At 50.3% G+C, this 23,002-nt stretch overlaps 1 long non-coding RNA gene across 3 annotated transcripts; it reads left to right on the forward strand.

Moving 5' to 3' along the window:
- Positions 1-161: 161 nt before the first annotated feature.
- Positions 162-22,741, forward strand: LOC112546105 (uncharacterized). Of its 3 annotated transcripts, none has more exons than XR_016350368.1 (3): positions 162-2,761; positions 5,107-5,263; positions 22,100-22,741. It is a non-coding gene; the product is annotated as an uncharacterized LOC112546105 (long non-coding RNA). The 3 variants fall into 3 exon arrangements; XR_003089736.3 differs by lacking the exon at positions 22,100-22,741 and adding an exon at positions 21,192-22,022 and having other exon boundaries at positions 166-2,761; XR_003089735.3 differs by lacking the exon at positions 22,100-22,741 and adding an exon at positions 21,192-22,022 and having other exon boundaries at positions 172-2,059.
- The last annotated feature ends 261 nt before the right edge of the window (positions 22,742-23,002 follow it).

Consider the following 23,002-nt stretch of genomic DNA (forward strand, 5'->3'; position numbering starts at 1 on the left):
CGCAGTCTCTGAAATGGGCTGTGCCCACGAAAGCTCATGATACCATCTACATGTTTTGTTAGTCTATAAAGTGCGACCAGACTATTTGTTTTTTTTAAAAGTTTATCCTGTACAGACTAATTGGGCTACCCCCTGAAGATTTCAGGGAATGGCAGGTCAGCCTGGGGACTTTAGCTCCCAAAATCCGGGCTTAGGTTTTACCAAGGGTGTTTGCAACGACTTTTTTGTACCAAGCAATTAACTATGGCGTTAGCACTTTGCAACCGGGTGTTGTAAACAGCCGGGCTACCTGAGTGGTGCCCTTGATTTTACCATTGGTTTATCAGGCTGCAGTCTCTGCCAGATCTGAACTAGATAGGACTACTGTCGAGACTGCGTTAATATTGTAAAACCCAAGGCTGCTTTTTGCACCAGCCGTCAGGGGAAATCCAATGGAGTGCATTCCAGGGAGTCCGCAGGAGCTGTGCTTGCATGCGGACTGCAGAATCGGATCCTCGAGTTGTGAGGAGACAGAGCAATCATTTAAAATATCGAGCCAGCTGCCACCATTTCCTTACCCACAGAGCGTGTGCGCGCGGGGGCTTTTCTACAGTCCGATGCAAGAGCTCTGGGTAGTGAAATCACAGCTTGCGAAACGACAGGTTTGGGTTTGCAGCAGCGGGATAGACGGTGACAGCAAGAGAGCCCAGAGGCGGCTCCTAAGGAATCTGAGCCTTTGCTCTCCTTGTAGCAGTCAAACGATGTGAAACGAGGAATTTTCTCACTCCAGCTTGGCCCAAGCATACATATCTTTGCTTTAACGAGGAACGAGGACGAGGAACCCCAAACCCGCCCTGAAATCAAAGAGGGGTTCGCCTTATAGAAGGATTGGGTCCCGACGACTCGATCCTGGGAGATGCCGAACACCCCTTTCTTCAGGCTAGTGCATTCAGGGGTTGTGCTCCAAATGCCTAAGACTGTACCTTTGTGCTCAGATGAACAGCCCTAATTCAATGGGAGAACGACCGAATTACTCGCTTGGGTGGGGATTCAAGCGTTGTAGGAAAAATTTAAGAAGCGGGAGTGGGGCAGGGAGTGACTGTAGCTGGTTAGTACCTGCTGACAGCCTGGTGCTGTGTTTGCGGCGTGACTCAGTGCGTTGGCGGGTGCACCTAAAGTTAAACGCACTAGTCACGAGCGGGCTGTAGCGGTTAGATTGGACCCTGGGCGAGGAAGGTTGAGGCAAGTCCCGTTTGAATGACAATGTTGGCAAACGCGGGTGAGCTCTGGAGAACTCGGGGCCTGATCCTGCTTTTCGGCACATGCTTTCTGCCCGCACTCAGCATCCCTGCTCTGGAAGGGTAGGCTTGGCTGCGCAGAGGCCCGTTGCTTTGTCTTTCTGCCCTTCTTGCCCGACCTGAAACCAGGAGAGGGACTTGACCCTTTAGTTCACCCCCCTGGTGATCCATCCTGTGTTTAAATCTGAGCTGATGCTCTAAATAGCCTTCCGAGTGTAATTCATTGAGGAAACGTCTCTCAGCGACAGCCTGTGAAGATTTTTTTAAACTGTTGTGTAAGAACCTTTAATTCTTTCTGACATAAAACGCAAGCGAGTGGGGCGACACTTGGCAGTTTTTGAAGAACTTCCTTTTGGTCACAATACAAACGAAGGCTTTGATCCTCCAGTTCTGTCAGTGGGAACGGGAGAGGCCCATCGGCGTCAGCAGGATTTTTGTCTGAGCCGAATCGAGAGCAAACTCCCACGTCAGGTTATTCGCCCTATGCACCCTCTTAGATGTGGAAGCTTTGGACCCGTCTTACAAGCCTTACTCACGTGAGTAAATCTGATAGCTAGTCCTGCCTTGTTAAAGGTTTGCAACAGCTGTTGGGTCGGGGCACTTAGCACGGCTGTGCGCCATGCATTCTGGAACTGGATAGTAACTGCCGGTTGGTTCATTGGGATTTGATGTCACAAGGAAATAAAGGGAATGGCTAGCACCTCACTTACACAGTATGCCAACCCCATAGTCTCGAATGTATGCGGCAGCCTTTTTTTCTCCCCCTCGCAAAGGACTGATAGGTAAGAAGTCAAGTGAGTCCTGTATCTGTGCAAACCGGCGGTAACTCGGCTTGTGTCTGGCAAACGTGAGCGAGGCTGGGAGCCAGAGGAGGGTTTATTTTCCGGGCATGATCTGAACTTCACCTCCACACACTATTTGTCTCCTCCTCGAACGTGCCCTCGGAACCAGGCGAAGTTTTGCCGGAGGAGCGACAGAATTTTACCCCGGCTGCGCGCTAACGCCTCTGGAAAGCGGCAACCTGTCACTCCGCTCGCCCCTCGCCTCCGGCCTGCCTCGGCCGCTTTCTGGGCTCCTCCGCTGTGCAAAGCCAATGCTGCCCTCTGCCCGCAGCAAACAGCCACTGCACGGGGCCCGGCGCTCCGGCGGCGGATCTGCTGCCACGACTGGCGCGTGGGCTGAGCAGTGACTCGCTCACGTGTCACCCCTCCGGCCCGGCCCGCTGGCCGGCCCCGGCGCTCACAGGCCCGGGCGCGGCAGAGACAGGGTCAGAGCCGCAGCCCGCGCAAAGCTTCCTGGCGCCAGCCCGCCGTGCCCAGCGCCGAGTGGGTGCCGGAACTACTTCCGGGCCCGTGCTCCGCGAGTCCCCCGGCCTCACCGAGAGAGCGCGGCTCGCTTCTGTTCAGCGCACACCGCGGAGAAGCGTTCGCGGAGACCCGGCCCCTGTCTTCCGCAAGGGAGCGGGGCGGACACAAACAGCGCAGGTGTCCTTAAAGAAGGGGGTGTGCTTTGTGAGAGTGTGAACGTGTGTTTTCAGGTGCGAGTCTGGGGGAGGAGGTGAGGGGAGTGTCAGAGAAAGGAAGAGGGGCGTTGGAGAGGGGGTGTGTGTCAGAGAGAGTGTATGTGTGAGGGGGGGTGTGTGTCAGAGAGAGTGTATGTGTGAGGGGGGGTGTGTGTCAGAGAGAGTGTATGTGTGAGGGGGGGTGTGTGTCAGAGAGAGTGTATGTGTGAGGGGGGGTGTGTGTCAGAGAGAGTGTATGTGTGAGGGGGGGTGTGTGTCAGAGAGAGTGTATGTGTGAGGGGGGGTGTGTGTCAGAGAAAGGGAGAGGGGGTGTGTGTCAGAGAGAGAGTGTGTGTGAGGGGGGGGTGTGCATCAGAGAAAGGGAGAGGGGTGTGTGTGTGGGGGGGAGAGGGGGTGTGTGTCAGAGAGAGTGTATGTGTGAGGGGGGGGGGGGGTGTGCATCAGAGAAAGGGAGAGGGGGTGTGTGTCAGAGAGAGAGAGAGTGTATGTGTGAGAGAGAGAGAGAGGGGGTGTGCATCAGAGAAAGGGAGAGGGGTGTGTGTGTCAGAGAGTGTGTGTGTGTGTGCAGGGGGGGGGGGGGTGTCAGAGAGAGAGAGTGTGTGAGAGAGGGGGGTGTGCATCAGAGAAAGGGAGTGGGGGTGTGTGTCAGAGAAAGAGAGAGAGTGTGTGGGTGAGGGGTGTGTGTGTGCATCAGAGAAAGGGAGAGGGGGTGTGCATCAGGGAAAGGGAGAGGGGGTGTGTGTCAGAGAGAGTGTGTGTGTGTGAGAGGGGGTGTGCATCAGGGAAAGGGAGAGGGGGTGTATGTGAGAGAGAGAGAGAGTGTATGTGTGAGAGGGGGTGTGTGCATCAGAGAAAGGCAGAGGGTGTGTGTGTCAGAGAGTGTGTGTGTGAGGGGGGGTGCATCAGAGAAAGGGAGAGGGGGTGTATGTGAGAGAGAGAGAGTGTGTGTGTGAGGGCGGTGTGCATCAGAGAAAGGGAGAGGGGGTGTGTGTCAGAGAGTGTGTGTGTGAGGGGGGGTGTGCATCAGAGAAAGGGAGAGGGGGTGTATGTCAGAGAGAGAGTGTGTGTGAGGGGGGTGTGCATCAGAGAAAGGGAGAGGGGGTGTGTGTCAGAGAGAGAGAGAGTGTATGTGGGGGGGGTGTGCATCAGAGAAAGGGAGAGGGGTTGTGTGTCAGAGAGAGAGAGAGTGTATGTGTGAGAGGGGGGTGTGTGCATCAGAGAAAGGGAGAGAGAGCAGTGTGTGGGTCAGAGAAAGGGAGAGGGGGTGTTAGAAAAAGGGGTGTGTGGGTATGTCTTGACTGCAGGCTTCTTTCAGAAGAAGCTTTTCTGGAGGAGATCTTCAGGAAAAACTTATTTCAAAAGAAAGGGTCCACACAGCAAAAGCACATTGAAAAAGTGATCTGCTTTTTCGCAAGATAGCTTCCACATTTATTGGTCTCTATCTCACATTTAAGTTGTGATTACTATGGAAGGAGCAGCCACTAAGGCACCTGTTTTTTTTTTTCCTTGAGGCCTCTTCTTTTGGAAAACAAACAAACAAACAAAAAAACCCTCTCTTTCCTGTGTACACACACACACCTTTTTCTGAAAGAGCTCTCTCAGAAAAAGGCTTCTTCCTCATAGAAAGCGGTTTACAGCTGTCAGAAAACCCCTGTGTTCTTTCGACTTCCTGTCGAAAGAACGCAATTGCAGTGTGGATGTAAGTGTATTTTTTCTGGAAAAACAGTCGTGTTTCCAGAAAATCTCTGCAGTGCAGACATACCCAGAGAGAGGGAAAGAGAGGGAGGGGATGTCAGAGAAAGGGAGAGAGAGGGGGGAGGGTGTTAGAGTGTGTGTGTGTGTGTGTGTCAGAGAAAGAGGGGGGGTCCAAGAAAGAGAGAGAGAGAGGAAAGTGTCAGAGAAAGGAAGAGAGAGAGAGGTGGGTGTGTGTGTGTCAATCAGATACGGGGGTGTCAGAGAGAGGGAAGGAGAGGGGTGTGTATATGTGTGTCAGAGAAAGGGAGAGAGGGGTGTGTGTGTGTGTGTGTCAGAGAGGGAGAGGGGTATACGTGTATGTACTCTCCTTCCCTCTCTTCCTCTCTCTTTCTTTAATGATGCCTCAGTTTACCAAAGAGCCAAAGCCCAGTGGTAGAGAAATCTCTCACCTCGCTCTAGTTTTCAGATGCTTAATTTTTATTTTAATTCTTTTTGTGCCAAATCAGAGAATTAGTGCCCCCCCCCCCCCAGTCACTGAACTTGCTTTCACACTTGTCCTTTACCCGCTGCAGAGGAAACTAGCTGACCCTGCCATGTCTTTGCTTTTAACAGGCAAGTGTGACAGTGGCTTTGCCCAGCCTGGGGACTTGCTCCAGGCCCAGCCTTCCAGAGGAACACTTCTCCTTTGCCTTGCTTCACTATGATCCTCATTTTTCACCCTGGATTCTGAGCTGTCTATGGGTGGTTTTGTTTTCCGGAAGTTTCTGTGGTAAGACCTAAGGTGCTTTATAGGGCACTTTTCTAGTAATACTAGGGTAAGAGGTTGGAACAATTTGTACAGTGGCAGGGAGGGGTGTGTGCTGAGAGCTATTGCACGAAACTGTAAACCCTGGATATAATAGAAACCACTTCCAGCCAAGGGGTGCTTCATCCCTTGCTTCCCCCTCCCCCCCCCCACATCTGTCCAGCTCCAGCAGCGATGGTGGCATCAGCCTTCCCTTATTTAAACCCTTTGCCTTGTCAGGCTGGTGATTCAGCTGCATTTATAGGGAATTGTTTTGGAAACCTGAAAACAGATTCAGTCTCCCAGTCCCCTGCTTTTTCTCCTTGCCCATCTGTTTTTAGGCAGAAACCTTTGAGAACAATCAAACAACACAACAAAAACAGTTGGGGTGGGAGGAGTCAGCCCTGATTGTTCAAAGGCTCACTATTCTTTCAGGAATAGGCCCATTGATTACAGTTGGGTTACTGCAGTAATGTGAGTTTAAGGCTTTGCACTGGGATTTTTTGGTCTCTAGATTCAATTCCCAGCTCTGCCCCAGAGTTGATGTATGACTTTGGGCAAGTCACTTAGGCCAAACTTGAAAAAGAGGCCTGGGGAAGATTTACAAGTGCTCAGAACCTGGAGTTGGAGGCTGATTTTTCAGAAATGCTCTGTAGCTAACTTGCACCTACTGTGCTGAATTTTCCTGAAAACTGGGCCAGTAGTTTCTGCTCCCAGATTTGTAAAGAGGGGGACAGAGCCTGTCTCTTGCTCATATTTGCCCAGCATCAATCACAATGGGACTCTGCTCTATAAATATACAGCGAACAATGATGGAATACAGAAAGGATTTGATGCTAGAAATATCAGAGGATGTTAGTGAAAGAAGCCATGCGATGTTTAAAATATGGACACATTCCTTTAATCCCCTCCTGTGCTAGCTACTCACTGTGTGCATACCGGAACACACAAAAGTGGGGCAGTTAGACAGAAGATGACTTTAAGTAACAATCAACAAAATAATTGCTCAGACTGTCTTAATCAAATGAGTTTATTTTGGTTTTTGAGCTGAACTGAAAACAACTGCTTCTTGGGATTCCTTACAGTGTATTGGTAGCAGCAGCACCTCAACTACCACTTTGGAAAAGTTGGAAGAATTTCATAGGTCTAAACCAATAGGATTCGACAGAAATGACTCTTGAGGGCTTGTCTCCACAAACCAGCAATGCACACTAACATGTTGTGCATTAATTGGTCTCTGTAAATCCTGCTGGTGTGCATTAACAGTTTTCTTGCACTCTTTAGTGTAATACTGTTTGAAATAGCACTAAAGCACATGAAGGAATGTCAGTGCACACCACTTGGTCTATAGAGACCAATTAATATGCAACATATTAGTGTGCTTTAAAAATCAAACCCAGCAGGTTCACTGCTACACTCCATAGATAAGCCTTGAATGTCATGATGGAAGATCAAATCAGGGACAAGAAAGCAGAGGCAAGGAGTGAGTTCCTACCCTTTATTTGGATAGAAGTTTTATATATTTTTTAAGTTTAGAAACCTGATGTGTGTTTATTAGTCAACTAAAATTCTGCAGGATTTGAGGGTGTGTCTCGACTACATGGCTCCGTTGATGGAGCCATGTAGATGAGTGTACTCAGCAAAGGGAAATGAAGCAGCAATTTAAATAATCGCCACTTCATTTACATCAAAATGGCCACCGTGCTGTGCCGATCAGCTGATTGTCGGCACAGCATGGTAGTCTAGACAGGGATCAGCCAACCACAGAACCCTTTGTCATCAGATCCTGTAAGCCTTGTTTCATGAGGAGTAAAGGATCTGACAACAAAGGGTTCTGGAGTCAGCTGATCCCCGTCTAGACTACTGTGGTGTGCCGACAATCAGCTGATTGGCACAGCACGGTGGCCATTTTTATGTAAATGAAGCAGCGATTATTTAAATCACCACTTCATTTCCCTTTGTCGAGTACACTCATCTACCTGGCTCCGTTGATGGAGCCATGCTGTCTAGACACACCCTGAGTGATGGTGGAGGAAAAGAATTCATTCAAAATAATGAATGTGCACATTGTCTCTTTTAGAATTTGAGTTTCAATAAACGTTAGCATTTATTCCAGCCACTCTCGAAAAAACATGGTTGAGGGACTTAAAAATACCTTGATAAACAGCATCATTTAGATGTCAAACCTTATTATTGTACAAGCAAACTTAGTATTTTTCTAATGTGTATCTTTCAGAATGTACATTCTCTAGGGAGAAAGAGTTAAGAAAAAAACACAAACACAAGTGAAATGTAAGCACTGCCATATTTTCCTTTAGGCTGTCCAGCTCCAGGTGTACATAGGATTCTTTTCAGGAAACCTCATTATTGGGGATTTCACACTTAAGTTAATTTTACTGATGCCTGCAGATGGCTCTGAGCCTCTAACATGGGCCCTCATCCTTGTGCTCTTAAGTGTTTTGAAAAGTGCAAAGAAGTGAGCCAAAATGTATTACATTAAATCAACATATACACAGATATAAAACCTGAAGCCAGACACACTTGTTAACCTGACACAAAGGACGTGATCCAAAGTCCTCTTAAGTCAACGGAAAGACTCTTATCAACTCCAGTGAGCTTTGGATCAGGCCAATGAGAAAGTTAAGTTTTTCCTCTTATGGAGATATTAGCTTCGCCTGAGAGTTGGGTGCACAGAGCTTCTCTAAATAAGGGAATATTTCAGAGCCAGAAAACAAAATAATAATTCATGGCAATTTTAAAATAGTGACTAGAAATGAAACACTTTATTTTTCTCCTAAAAATTAATTTTTTAAGTAAGGTAAGCTTAATTAAATTGAGTACAGTGTTAATGGTGTCATGCAAGTTAAGATGTATACAGACCATCATTATATCTTTGGGGAGCATTTTATTGACAATAGACTTTAACTTTTTGTCATCTGGCTAAGGGAAGGAAAAAACAAGTAAAACGGTCTTATGGTTGAACTATCTTTCAGGAGAGGTGTTCACCAGACTTTTCATAGGTAATCATGTTTAAAGGCATACCATAAATCCAGTCAACTGAAGAAGTTAGTTCAGAGTATTTTCAGCTATTACACCTGCCAATATTTATTATGTTAGTCACATTTTCCTATTTTGCCATTCTTTCTTGTTGTTGTTTTGAAAGCAAACAGCAAAGGGCACTGGTAAGTCAAACACAAAGTGCTATCAAATGCTTAACTAATTAACTAGAGACCAATCATTTGTCACTAATCTTAGGTGGAAAAATCAGACAGAAGTGCAATTTTTAAAAATGTTAACCATGTCACGTACTATGCAAATCAATTAACTTTAGATATGGTCAAAATACACATATTTTGGGGAATAAACTTGGCAAGTTTCCTCTGCTGTTTTTCCTGCTGTGTTATTGTTTGTTGTTTGTGAGCATGTGGCTGATTACTGTTTCATTCATGAAAACGTTCATGAACTGCAGCACAAACGATTATTCATCTGGAAATTCTTCCTTGAGGTGCAATGTTCATTATTTCCAGTTTAACATACTCCTATTTCAAAATAAAACTTTGCAGCAAAGAATTGACTGGTTGTATTCAATGTTAACTTGTTTCTTTAATAACCGTTCTTGCTATGTTTGCTATAAAACACATGTGTTTAAAAACAGTTTGCTGGTAGTCCCTCTATTCTTCTCAAGCCATGCTACAGTGAAACAGGAAAGCCATACAATTGATTTGGATCAGCAGCAGGACATCCCATTAATATCAATGGATAATACATGCCTCTGGCACTTTAATTTGTGTCATCATTACATATTTCCATGGCAACAATCTAATGTCACCAATGTGAGATTAGAAGATGTGGAGCCTGCAGAAATAGAGTTTTCAGAGCAAAAGCTCTTGCTATAAATCCAAAGGGTATACAGAAATTAACTAGCAAAGTATATTACTCAAATGTTCTCTCCCCTGCCATCAAATATTTTTCTCAATTTTTAGTGTGCTTTTAAGACGTTCACAAATTTTGAAAAGAAACTGGAAATATTGAATGTACCAGATTAATTTATTGTTAATACAGTGCCATCAAACATTTATTTTCCTTGTGCTCTAAACCTGCTGTCACACAAAACATTGTCTTTTCTTTTTGACTGCCCCACCAATATTAATCTTGTTTGGGAAACCTCCAAATTCACCTTTTTTGATAAACTACTGTACACTTCAGCCCAGATGAGTGAAGAGCTGGCTGGGACAATCACAAGTTATCCTGAAATAGAAATGGAAACCACTTGTTTAAACATCCTAGATTCCCAAGACTCTACAAACGATCAGTGAAGGGATTTTTTTTTTTGAGCAAAGAGGAGAGTAAGAGGATTATAGGGAAGAATGTCTGCTTGGGCTGCTACAAGCACCATAAGATTTCATTTTATTTTTTCCCCATCAGCTTTTCCGTTCCTTGCGGAACAATTTTCGGCATCTGAATCAAAGAGCATTATTTCAATTTTGTTTTGTTTTGTTTTATCTTAGCCTTTTTCATGTTTTCATTTAAAAAGTGACAGATTTGGTAAAACCCTCAACTGTTTCCCATTAGAGGGGGAGAGTTCACTAGTGTATCTTCCTGATGTTCCACATTACACATCGTAGAGTTTAAAGCAGAAAACACTCTAAGTAGTTACAGTTGGCTTGATGTGTAAAGTCCTTGTTTCTTTATCTTTCTGAGTTCTGGAGGAGGGAACAGAATGAACATTCTGGAAAAGGATGAGCAGGTTTTGGTTGCACATACTTATCTCTTTAAGTTAATGGGCCAACTTTTGAAGTAAGTTCATTACATTTAACGGAACAGGTCAACTTTCTGAATGGTCTAGCACAGTGGTTCCCAACCTTTTCCAAATGGGAACCCGTTTTGACAATTCAGAAAGATTTGGTGGCCCAAGACAATTCAAAAAGAAGAGGAGGTGGGGGGAAGAGCCACCTGGAGAGACACTTGGCGACCCTTTTGAAATGTAATGGCGACCCATATTTGGGTCCCGACCCAGAGGTTGGGAAACCCAGGCTAGCATGTGTACATCTACACTACAGTGTTATTTTGAAATATCTCATTTTGAAATAGTTAATTCAAAATAAGTTATTTCGAAATAACGCATCTACACACAAAATGCATTTCGAAATAGCATTTGGCTATTTTAAAATAGCCCATCCACACTGAGTGGACACTGAATCATATTTAACGTTGGCCGGAACCAGTTTCGGCAGGGAATCAGGTCAGGAGTTACTTTTTGTGGCTGCTGCCTGAGGTTATCTCAGGCCTGTGCTTAAAGGGACTCCCCCCGCTCTCCTGAACAGCCGGTTCTCAGGTTTCCCTGCTTGCTTGCCTACCTTGATGAAGAACAGCAAAGCATTTTTTTCTCTGCATGCTCTGATTGCCCTCACTCGGGACACCACAGCACTCTGCAACATGGAGCCAGAGCTGCCCCTGGGCACTCTAGTGCTTCTCTTGGACACATTGCTCTGAGCCTGGCTCACTTTCTGCAGGCTGCCATCCGGGAGGTCCAATGTGGGGCTGTCAGTATCCAGGAGGCTCTGCAGGAGAGCTTCCACCCTGAGGAGCACTAACAGTCTCCCTTGTGTGCCCCACTAGAGGCTTGTGCCTCATTCCTCCCTCACCTCCTTCCACTTACCCCTCCCTAACCCACCTTCCTGATGTCAAAGAAAATACACGTATTTTCATGAACACAAAGTCTCTTTATTTAATAAAACTGGCGGGGGAGAATGAAACTCTGGTGAGACTGGGGAAAGGAGGCGGGAGAAGGGAGGGGAGTGGATGGGAGAGGGGAGGGGGAAACCTGGGAGGAGGGAGCTGGAAGGCAGAAGCAAGGGGAAGAAGGGGGAGGAAAAGCTCAGGGTTCAGGGTTGGGGGTCTTGCCAGGCCAGCTGTCTCCCAGCACCACAGGTGTGGGGGCCTCCGTGTCTCCAGGGGGTTGGGGAGGGGATAGAGGATGTGGAGGGAGAAGTGGGAGGGGCAGAAGGAGTGGGAGGAGGAGTGGTAGCTGGGGAGGCAGCAGGAGCTGGACCAGCAGGAGGCAACACATTCTGCACCACGGTCTGCAGGTGCTGGCAGATGGCATGGCCCTGGGCAAGCTGCTCCCGCCGGAGCTGCAGGTCTTCTTACACCCAGTGCTGGAGGGTGAGGGCAGGGCTTGTAGTGCCCCCAGGTGCTGCTGTTGGTACTCCTCCACTGCACGGGTGGTCCTGCAGAGCCCTTGGGTGCGGGAGCATGTCCCGAGTGGTGTGGTGCACCCTGCAAGCACAGCTGGTGAGGCTGTGGAGAAACAAGAGAAGTGGTCAGTAATTCATGGGGGGACAGTGGGTGAAGCCCAGCCCCCCTCTGCAAGGTAAGGATGACCGTTCCCTGCACCATCAGAGCCAATGTGCTTCCACAGAGGCCATGTTCGGAATGTCTTGCTATCCCCAGGAGGGGGAGCTGCTCCGAGACCACACCCATGCCCCTGTGCTATATATAGTGTGTGTGGGGGGGGGGAGGGAAAGTCCCCTGCTTCTGTGTAGAGTGGTCTTGTGGAGGGAGAGTTTCCTGCTGTCCCCCACCCCAGAGTCAGGAGAAGGTCATGCCTCTTCACACAAGCATGTGGCTAACAGGGTAAGGCCCCTCTGTGGCAGCCAGCTGGGGCCACATGCCCAGGGGTGGCATGGCACATGCTCGCACATGCACAGGTTGCTGCGTGATCCATGGACAACAAGGCCCACACACGCAGTCCCTGGTTTCCGTCCCCTACCCTGCATAAGGGGACAGTGATGGCACTCACCTGTTGTTGCCTCCCTGGCCTCAGATGACAATGGCGACAGGTCTGCTGGGGTGGCTCAGGGGTCCTGGCTGCTCAGCATGCTCCGTCTGGTCTGCTGCAGCTCCTGGCTCTCCTCCTCCTCCTCCTCCTCCTTGATGCCCTGGTCAGGGCCCTTTACCCCAGGGTTGACAGCTACCTGCGGGGCACAGACAGTCCCACCCCCCAGGATGTGCTCCAGGGCATTGAAATAGGGGCAGCTTGGTGTGTGCACCCCTGGTTGGGAGCTTGTGACGGCGCGTTGGGGGTTCCCCGTCTCCTGCACCCCGAAATGGCACAAACAGACTGCACCAGCCGGTGGAATAGAGGAAGTTTATTGCCTCTCCAGGATACAGCATAGCACAGATGTAGTCTGGTCACAGAACTGGGCTAGGATGCCTCAGGCCCCCTTGAGTTGGGGGGAGACTGGGCCCCTAAACTCCAGCTCCTCTCCCTAGGCTCTCCTCCATGCTCTCCCACAGTAACAACTAAATTCCCTTGCAGCCCTGCCCCCCAGTCCAGGGCAGCATTCACCTTCCTTTGTTCCTCTCCATGGGGGGTGTCTGGCCACTGGTTCGACAAGTTTGGCCTTACCTCTGCCTAGCGAGGTTTTCCCTGCTGGGTCTTGCTCCAGACAGCAGAGGTCACCACAGCCCAGCAAGTACCCCCACTACGTCACAGTTCTCCCCCCTCCGAGAGCGAACTGAGCAGGGTCACTCCACTCGTGACCTGGGGAAGTTCGGGCCCCTCGCTACGGGACAGCGCGTCGGCGATGATGTTGGCACTCCCCTTGACGTGGATCACTTCCATGTCGTAGTCCTGCAGGAGCAGGCTCCACCGCAGCAGCTTGGCGTTCGTCCCTTTCATCTGGTGCAGCCAGGTCAGGGGGCAGTGGTCGGTGAACACCGTGAAACGCCGGCCAAACAGGTACGGCTGCAGCTTTTGCAGGGCCCACACCATGGCCAGGCATTCCCTCTCTACGGTCGCGTAGCTCCGATCCCGGGGCAGCAGCTTCCTGCTCAGGTACACGATGGGGTGACGTTCCCCTTTCTCGTCCGCCTGCATCAGCACCGCCCCCAGCCCGGTGTCCGAGGCGTCCGTAAACACGATAAAGGGCTTGTCGAAGTCTGGGTTTACCAACACTGGGGCCTTGGCCAGGGCTCCCTTCAGTGCACAGAGAGCCCTCTGGCACTGCTCCGTCCAGACCACCCTGTCGGGCCTCCCCTTCCTGCACAGCTCTGTGATCGGGGCAGCGATGGAGCTGAAGTTGGGCACAAACCTCCGGTAGTACCCCGCCATCCCAATGAAAGCCTGGACCTGCTTCTTGGTCTGGGGCACAGGCCAGTCCCGGATGGCCTCCACTTTGGCCGGCTCTGGCTTCAAGCAGCCGCTCCCCACCTTATGGCCCAGGTAGGACACTTCGGCCATTCCAACCTTGCACTTCCCAGCCTTTACGGTCAGCCCAGCCTCCCTCAGCCGATCCAGTACCTGGCTGACCTGGGCCACGTGGTCCTCCCAGGACTGGCTGAAGACGCAGATGTCATCGATGTACGCTAGGGCACAGTTCTCCATTCCCCTCAGCAGCTGGTCCACCAGGCGCTGGAAGGTGGCCGGCGCCCCTTTGAGGCCAAAGGGTAGGACCAGGAACTCATAGAGCCCCAGCGGCGTGATGAAAGCCGATTTCAGTCTGGCCTCCTGGTCTAGCGGCACCTGCCAGTAGCCCTTGGTTAGGTCCAGGGTGGTGAGATAGCGAGCTCCCCCAAGCTTGTCCAGGAGCTCGTCGGGCCTTGGCATCGGGTAGGCGTCGGACACCGTGATGGCGTTGAGCTTCCGGTAGTCCACGCAGAACCGGATCGACCCGTCCTTCTTGGGAACCAGCACCACGGGAGAGGCCCAGGGGCTGGAGGACGGCTGGATCACCCCCAGGGCCAACATGTCCTGGACCTCTCTCTCCAGGTCCTGGGCTGTTTTCCCTGTGACTCTGAATGGGGAGCAGTGCACCAGGGGGTGAGTGCCCGTCTGCACCCGGTGGACAGCCAGGTTGGTGAGACCCGGCTTGTTGGAGAACAGCTGCTGGTGGGAGCGCAGCACCTCCCGGATCTCGGCCTGCTGGGCCGGGGTGAGCTGGTCCGAGAGGGAAATTGACTCCAGCGAAGAGTCCTCTCCGGTCCCAGGGAACAGGCCCACCAGGGGATCCTCCCCCTGCTCCTCCCAGGGCTTACACACGGCCAGCACCAAGTTCTCCCTGTCCCAGTACGGCTTCATCATGTTAACATGATATACCCGCTGGCCGCGCGTCCGGCCCGTCAGCTCCACCACGTAGTTCACCTCGTTCAGCTGCTTAACCACCTTGAAGGGGCCATCCCAGGCGGCTTGCAGCTTGTTCTTCCGCACGGGGATCAGGACCATCACCTGGTCCCCGGTAGCGTAGGCGCGGGCCCGTGCATTGCGGTCGTACCAGACCTTCTGCTTCCTCTGGGCCCTGCTCAGGTTCTCTCTGGCCAGGCCCATGAGCTCGGCAAGTCTTTCCCGGAATGTCAGGACGTATTCCACGACCGGCTCACCCTCCGGGGAGACCTTCCCCTCCCACTCGTCTTTCAATAAGTCCAGGGGGCCCCTCACTCGCCTCCCATATAACAGCTCGAACGGCGAGAACCCCGTGGACTCCTGGGGCACTTCCCTGTACGCAAACAGCAGGTGGGGTAGGTACTTGTCCCAGTCCTGCGGGTGTTTGTGCATAAAGGTCCGTAGCATCTGCTTCAGAGTCCCATTGAACCTCTCCACCAACCCGTTGGTCTGGGGGTGATACGCCGAGGCCCAGGTGTGTTGCACCCCACTCTTCTCCCACAAGCACCGGAGCAGGGCCGACATGAAGTTGGATCCCTGGTCCGTGAGAACCTCCTGGGGAAACCCCACCCTGCTGAAAATGGTCAGCAGTGCGTCTGCCACCGTGTCTGCCTCGATGGAGGGCAGGGCCACGGCCTCGGGGTAGCGGGTGGCGAAGTCCACCACCACCAGGATGTATTTCTTCCCTGTCCGGGTCGCTCTGTTGAAGGGCCCCACAATATCCATCGCCACCTTCTGGAAAGGCTCCTCTATGATGGGCAGGGGTCTCAATGCAGCTTTCTTCCTGTCTTGGGCCTTCCCCACTCGTTGGCAGGAGTCGCAGGACCGGCAGTACCGCTGGACAGCTGCAAACATCCCCGGCCAATAGAAGTTTTGGAGCAGCCTCAGCCGCGTGCGCCGGATCCCCTGGTGTCCCGAGAACGGGATGTCATGGGCCAGGTGTAGCAGCTTGCGGCGATACCTTTGGGGAACCACCAGCTGCCGCTGGAGCCCCCACTTGCCTACCGTCCCGGGGGAAAGCCATTCCCGGTACAGAAATCCCCTCTCCCACCGGAACTTCTCCTGGCAATCTCCTCCTAGGGGTTGAGCGGCACCCAGGTCAGCCCGGTCCCTCAGGGCCTGCAAGGAGGGATCCACTCGCACCTCCGCCTGGAATTCAGCGGCTGGGGCTGGGACAGGGCAGTGGTTCCCCCCACTGCCTAGGTCCAACTCTAGGTCTGCTGGGACGGGGCCCTGGGCCCCCTGTTGGGGAACCTCCTCGAGTTCCGGGCCGCAAGCCCCTCGCTTGCTCTGGCTACGGGTGGTGACCAGCGTCCTGTGGGGTCTGTCTGGCCACTCCTCTAGGTCACTCCCCATTAGCACATCGGTGGGCAAGTGCGGGTGCACCCCCACTTCCTTGGGGCCCTCCTTGGCCTCCCATTTCAGATGCACCCTGGCTACAGGTACCTCAAAGGGGGTGCCGCCTATGCCCCTCAGTGTCAGCTGAGTGTCGGGTAGCATACGGTCTGGGGCCACTATGTCGGGCCGGGCCAGCGTCACCTCCGCCCCCATGTCCCAGAAACCCGTCACCTTCCTGCCATCCACCTCCAGGGGTACGAGGCAGTCCCTCCGTAGGGGCCGCCCCGCCCCCACCCGGTGCACGGATAAATCTGTCTCCCGAGGGTCAGACCTCCCAGGGGAGGTGCACTGAGCATCCTTCCCCCTCCCCGAGCGGAGGTTTGCCGGCCAGCCCCTGCCACTGGGGCAGCCGGCCCTTCCTCCCGCCCCAGCCAGTTAACCCTGGAACGTCCCAGGTCATGGGACCTGTTCTTGCGCCTGGTGCATTGAGCCCTCTTGTGGCCTCGTTGCCCACAGCGATGGCAAGTTAGGTTGTGTGGGCCCATTCGGGTCGGCTCTGCCCGGGCTCTGGCTGGTTTTCTGGGGTATCGACGACTGGTCCTGGTCCCTGGGGCTCGCCTCGGAGGTGTCTCTCTCCGTTGCTCCGCCGAGAACCGGTCTCTGCGCGATTCTCTTTCTCTCCGGGACTCCCGTTCACCCCCGGACCGGCTCTCCGTGAACTCATCCGCCACTCTCCCGGCCTCCTGGGGGTTCTCTGGTCTCCGGTCCTTGAGCCACAGCCTCAGTTTGGGTGGGCACGCTTCATAGAACTGCTCCATCATGACCAGCTTGAGCAGCTTCTCTGCGGTCTGGGCTCCGACTCCCGAGACCCACTTGTGGCAGTATTGCGCCAGGCGGGAGGCCAGGTCCACATAGGTCTCCCGTGGCCCTTTCTGTACCCCCCGGAACTTCTTCCTGTACATCTCGGGGGTCAGCCCGAACTTGTGCAGCAGGGCCTCCTTGACTCGGTTGTAATCCCCTGGCTGTAGGTCCTCCAGCTGACTGAGCACTCCGGCCGCCTCCTGGTTCAGTGCGGGGATGAGCTCCTGCAGCCAGTCAGCTGGGGGGACCTGTTGCAGCCCACAGGCCCTCTCAAAGGAGCTGAGGAACCCGTCTATGTCGCCCACGTCCTTCAATTGGGCCACCGTGAGCCTCTCCAAGCGCCTGGCATCCCCGGGACTCTGGGGCCCATCCACTCTTGGCGCAGCCGGGGCCCCGCAGGTTCTCCGCTCTGCCATGGCCAGCTCATGCTGTCGCTGCCTCTCTCGATCTTGGCGCTCCTTCTCTCGATCCTGGCGGTCCCTCTCTCGATCTTGGCGCTCCTTCTCTCGGTCCTGTACTTCCAATTCCTTCATCCGCAGCTGGATCTCCAGCCGCCGCAGCTCCGCTGGGCTGGCCCCTGCCCTAGATGGGCTACGGCTTGCAGGCCTCCCGGGAGACGCTGTCTCATCTCTCCGGTGGGTTCCAGCGCTCCTCCCCTTCTCTGAGCCTGACACACTCTCAGGGGGGGTCTGGCTGCTTCCCCTGGGGACAAGATCCTGGCCCCGTGGCTGGTCATTCTCTTCCAGCTGGGTAATCAGCTGGGCCTTGGTTGCTTTCCGCACCGGCAAGCCCCTCTCTCTGCACAGCCCCACCAGCTCTGCCTTCAAGAGTCGGGCGTAGGCCATCTGCCCGCTGGGCCCCTCGGTGCAGACTCACCAGTCTAGTGCTGCAGCGCCCCACGATTCCCAGGAACCGCTTCGCTCTGTCTCCAGCACGCCTGGCTCCAGGGCTTTTGCTTCTACTGCGCCTTGTCGCTTGCCGCTGGGAGCTTCATCCACGGGGTGCAGTGCATCCCACCCCTGACACCAGTGTGACGGCGCGTTGGGGGTTCCCCGTCTCCTGCACCCCGAAATGGCACAAACAGACTGCACCAGCCGGTGGAATAGAGGAAGTTTATTGCCTCTCCAGGATACAGCATAGCACAGATGTAGTCTGGTCACAGAACTGGGCTAGGATGCCTCAGGCCCCCTTGAGTTGGGGGGAGACTGGGCCCCTAAACTCCAGCTCCTCTCCCTAGGCTCTCCTCCATGCTCTCCCACAGTAACAACTAAATTCCCTTGCAGCCCTGCCCCCCAGTCCAGGGCAGCATTCACCTTCCTTTGTTCCTCTCCATGGGGGGTGTCTGGCCACTGGTTCGACAAGTTTGGCCTTACCTCTGCCTAGCGAGGTTTTCCCTGCTGGGTCTTGCTCCAGACAGCAGAGGTCACCACAGCCCAGCAAGTACCCCCACTACATCACAGAGCTGCCCCCTGTGTCCCTGGCATATGCCTGCCGAAGCTCTTTTATTTTCATCCGCACCTGCTCCTGGGTGCGGATGTGGCCTTTGCTGGCTATGCTGGCAGCTATCCTACCATAGACAGCCGCATTCCTCCATCTAGTGCGGAGATCATGGACTTTGGAGGATTCCCCTCAAACCTCAATGAAGTCCATGATCTCCGCACTGGAACAAGAAGGCGCCTGCCTTTTCCAGCCCCTGACAGGCTCCTGGGAGCTGGCAGACTGCTCCTGGGGACCAGTGGAGGGCTGGCTGCTGGTGGCTTGCTGGCTCATATTGGGGCCACTGAGTCAGGGGCAAGACAGACTGTTTGTTGGGCTGGCACGCTTGGAGCTGGCACACGCACTGTGGCCAGACTCTACCCCTTTAAGGGCTCTGGGGAGAGGGGGAGAGAGAGTAGTTTTCTTGGTTGTGGCCAGAGTGGCCAGCAGGGCACCCTGGGAAGGGCTGGAGGCCCTCTATTTAGAAATAATTTTGAAATAGCAGTTGGCTTGTATAGACGCTAGTACAGTTATTTCCAAATAACAGCTGTTATTTCAAAATAACTTTGCTGTGTAGGCATACCCTCACTGTCTAATTGTCAGTGTTCCACTTGCAAAGTGTACACAGGCTCATACATATGTGGTTAATGTGGAGCCTTATTATAGACAAAGTCCTTTTCTTACTAAAATAATGTCCCTGTAGTCAGATTTGCAGTTTGCATACTGTCATACACTGTAGTTCAAACCCACTGCTCCAGCATGTGTACTTCTGTGTACACGTTAGACACCATCAATACATCCTATAGGAAAGGGAGCAAACTTAAGGAAAGTCTAGCACAGGGGTCTCAAACTCAATTTACCTTAGAGCAGCACCAGTTCTCAAATACTCCTAGCGGGCAGAAGTGCACCCCTTTCTGGCAGGGTTCTTGGGGGGGGTCTCTATACATTTCCCCTACAGGTGTCTCCTGGCCCCTCCTGCTGGCCCATGCATTCCCCCCACCATGTGTCCCCCAGTCCCACCTGTCACCCCTAGGTGATTTAAAGCCCACTGGGGTCCCCTGCCACCACCACCAGTAGTGCAGCAGGGCTAGAGTGGCTTCCTGCTGCTAGTTCCTTGCCACTTCCAGCTTGTCCTTGTGCCCTGGAGGAGGTGTGTGCAGAGCCTATCGGTGTAAGCTGTAACACTACTAACTCATTTTGTGACTAGATATCAGTGATGCCAACTCTCCAGGTTTGATCACAAGCCTCCTGATAGATGGGGCTGGTTTTTTTGTTTGTTTCTGGAGAGCTCAGCCATATTATTAGAATTAAGGCAAGTCTGGAAACTTGATGCCTCATGCACTGCCATCAACTGTGATTGCTCTGACTTAGTAGATTATACAGCTTGCTTGTCGCTGTATAGTGTTAGAAGAGAATCCCAGCCTTCTTTTTCTTTATTTTTCTTTTTTTTTAAAAGAAAACTTTAGGTCTCATGGTTTGTGGAGAAAAGCTAGAAAACATTTCCAAGTTCAGCCAAAGACCTCAAACACCAGCTACCAAATAAAAAGATCCCCAAATGTAATTTTATCTGTGATTTCAAGAAGCCATTCTCTTTTTGGGGGTGGGAGGAGAAGGGCTGATTCATAAGTTTTGAATGCTTGTGGTTGACAATGCAGTACAAGCAAGTTGATAGTGTCTCCTCCCGTGTCCAGGAGCCCAGAGAGAGACCAGGATCCTATAAAAGACATTAAACTGAGTCGTCATCCTGACACCCCCATCTTCTTGTGCTGGAATGTCCCCCATTAACAGCCATGCCCTCATACTGGAATCCCACCTGCACCCCCCACACTCTGCTAACGTCCACATCCTCATCTAGGATTCTCCGTTCCTACCCGGGGTAACTGAAATTGACCCCCCAAACCGGCCCTGTAGGCTATAGAAACATGTCAGCTTGGACATGCAGTTTGCATTGCAGCAGAGGCAGTCAGAATGGCTTCCCAGACTGAGCAGCACTCTGTGGCTGGGACTATGTGGGTGCTGGGGCCTGGGTTCTTCTGGGAGCCTTGTGCAAGGATTCCTGCATGCTGCACCTCCCCCTCAAGCTGGCAGCTGCATGGGGAAGTGCTTGGGCTGTCCCATTTTGCACAAGATCCTCATGCCTCTCCGGGAGACCCCCAGGTCTAACATTTTGTAGTTTCTTGTGTGCCTCTGGGAGAGGCATAAGGATCTTGCGCAAAACAGGATTTGCACAAAACGGAAGCGGCTACATTGCTTCTCTTTGCACAAAAACCCCTTGCGCAAAAAGAAATGGCAGAAAATATGCTAATGATATTGCAACTTATGCTAATGAGTCCCTCATTAGCATATTTTCTGCTGCAAAAACTCACAGTGTAGACAAAGTCATACTGGATAGGCAGCAGAATGAATAAAAGCAAAAAGAAGGTTTTTTTTCACAGGCTACATCTACACTGTCCCATAGTTCAAAATAAGATACACAATTTCAGCTATGCAAATTGCACATTTTATTTTGATCTTATTTTGAAATAGCTTATTTCATAATTTAGTGCTGTCTACACAGTGCCAAATTTCAAAATAACCTGTTATTCTGAAACATCCTTTACTCCTTGTGGAATGAGGTTTACAGGGATGTCAGAAGAGTGAGCCTGAAATAACGGGTTTGCTGTGAAGAAGTGAAATAGCTATTTCGGGATACTCCAGTATCCTGAAGTAGTGTTGCAATATAGATGTGGCCACATAGTGCCCAATTAACCTGTGTAACTCATTGCCATTGTATGTTATGATGGCCAAAACATTCAAAAATTAACTAGATAAGACCATGGAGAATAGGCCTATCAGTGGTACAGTCCCATGCCCTGAGTACTCCCTAAACCTCAACTGTTAGAAGCCGGGAGGGGGGAGGCCAGGGATGGATAAACATTCTGTACTTTTCCCCTGAATTTCTGGTATGAGTCATTGTTGGAGACAGAATACACTTCTGGTTCTTCTTTCAATGTTTGAAGTTATGTCAGATTTATCCTATTTTTTCATATGCTGGCTCAAGTGGACTAATTATGTCTGACTGTAAACATATTTTAGAGATTGGAGAGATCATTTTCCAACAGCAAAAGAATGAATTGTCACCCATTATTGGACATGGACACATCTGCTTACAAACAGTTTTGATAAGAAAATATTGAGGAATACCATGATTGATGAAAATTTCTTCTAGACTACGTGGTGAGGTTTCTACTACATCTTGAAACTTCTGGATCACTTGGGATGTTGTCTTGTACATTGTTGCAGTAGTCCTCTCTTGTTTTTAATTTCACCTTCACTTCTTTCACACAGCCTTCTTTTCTCTTTGATAAAAGATACTTTATAGTGTTAAGTGGCAATAATGAGCCATGCTTATTATATCCTCTCTGACACTATGTTGTCTGTCTCACACACTTTTTCTTTTATCTCTTTATATAAAAAGTTTTCTTGCCATGCAACAGTATGATGTCATCAGGTTCTCTGGCTGTGAAAGGGTCCACAGAGAGGGGGGTTGGTGAGTGTAACGAGCAGGGGGTGCAGCTCCCTGCTCATATGTAATGTCTTCACCCTAACCCTTTGCCATTGTATCAAGTACTGCATCTATGTTTGCATTTTAATATTGTGACTTTTTAAGATGAGATTTTTAAAAATGATCAGTTGGCCTAACTCTGTTCACATTGATTGCTCTTGAAAATTGTACCCATAAAAGTAATCAATTATACACAACAAATCAATATGTAAAGCAAACTGTGTTTACTTAACAAAAGTTTTAAGTAGTAAATAGTTTGATGGATAATTCTGCCAGTAAAAACATGCATGTGATAAAGAGGTTTTAAAAATAATCCTTTTTTTATGACTGAGTTACCTTAAATAGGGCCTTTTTCATTTTAGAAAAATGTCTTAAGTACCTATAAACCAATGTACGGAGTTTTCCATATAATGGTAAATCTTCATTTTATGTTTCTTAGACCTAAAGAAGAATTTGATCAAAGCAGAGTTTAGGATGGGTTGAGATGCAAATGAGGAAAAGAAGATATAGGCAATGGAAAGTGTCCCCTTTATTTCTCTCATTCATGAATCTGCAAACAGAGAATATCTGCTAGGTCACACTATACTAATGGAGTTACACTTTATTCATATAATAAAATACACTTTATTCATATAATAAAATACAAAATAATCCAACTCAAGGATTTAGCAGTGTAACAGAGTATGCTGGAGCCATTCTTTTAATTTATTTTATGTGAATTCACATGTTCACCAAATTTATTTAAAAAAGGAATTGCATGTTTATAAAATAAGTTATACAATGTATTTCAAACCTCAAACACAGTGAATTCCAATGAAACAGAAGATGGCCTGGGACAAACCTGGGAAAGAGTCACAGTCAAAGTAGTCCCTGATTTTTTTTTCAGAATAATACTTGTTTTTCAAGTTAAAGGAAACTTTTGCTTTGAGAAACACTATGGATCTGATTCTCAACAAGTTCAGTCATTGCATTGAAGTTGATGGAGTCATACTATACTGGATGAGAATCTGCACTTTCATTTGTTCATTCCTTTAGCAAGGTCTCTTTTATTTTATGCTATACTCTGTGCCACGATACTAACTAATAAAACAGCTGTGATGACACATTTGTACTTTCCATACTGTATTTGCCTTCTCCCAGGCAGAATGATGATTTTCTGTGTTAATAATTTACTACTTTCTATTAAAAACCAAAAAGAAAATCCATCTATTGGAAACCCATTTGGAGGAAAATGGCTTAAGAGCAATTGCATTGTATGATTAATGGGAGGAGCACGTGCATGCATTCTACCCAGTGGATCTGTCACAATAAGAATTATTTTTCTATATCACTTACATTACAG

The sequence above is a fragment of the Pelodiscus sinensis genome, chromosome 10 (genome assembly GCF_052426305.1).
Source record: "Pelodiscus sinensis isolate ZL-2025 chromosome 10, ASM5242630v1, whole genome shotgun sequence".
NCBI lineage: Eukaryota > Metazoa > Chordata > Testudines > Trionychidae > Pelodiscus > Pelodiscus sinensis.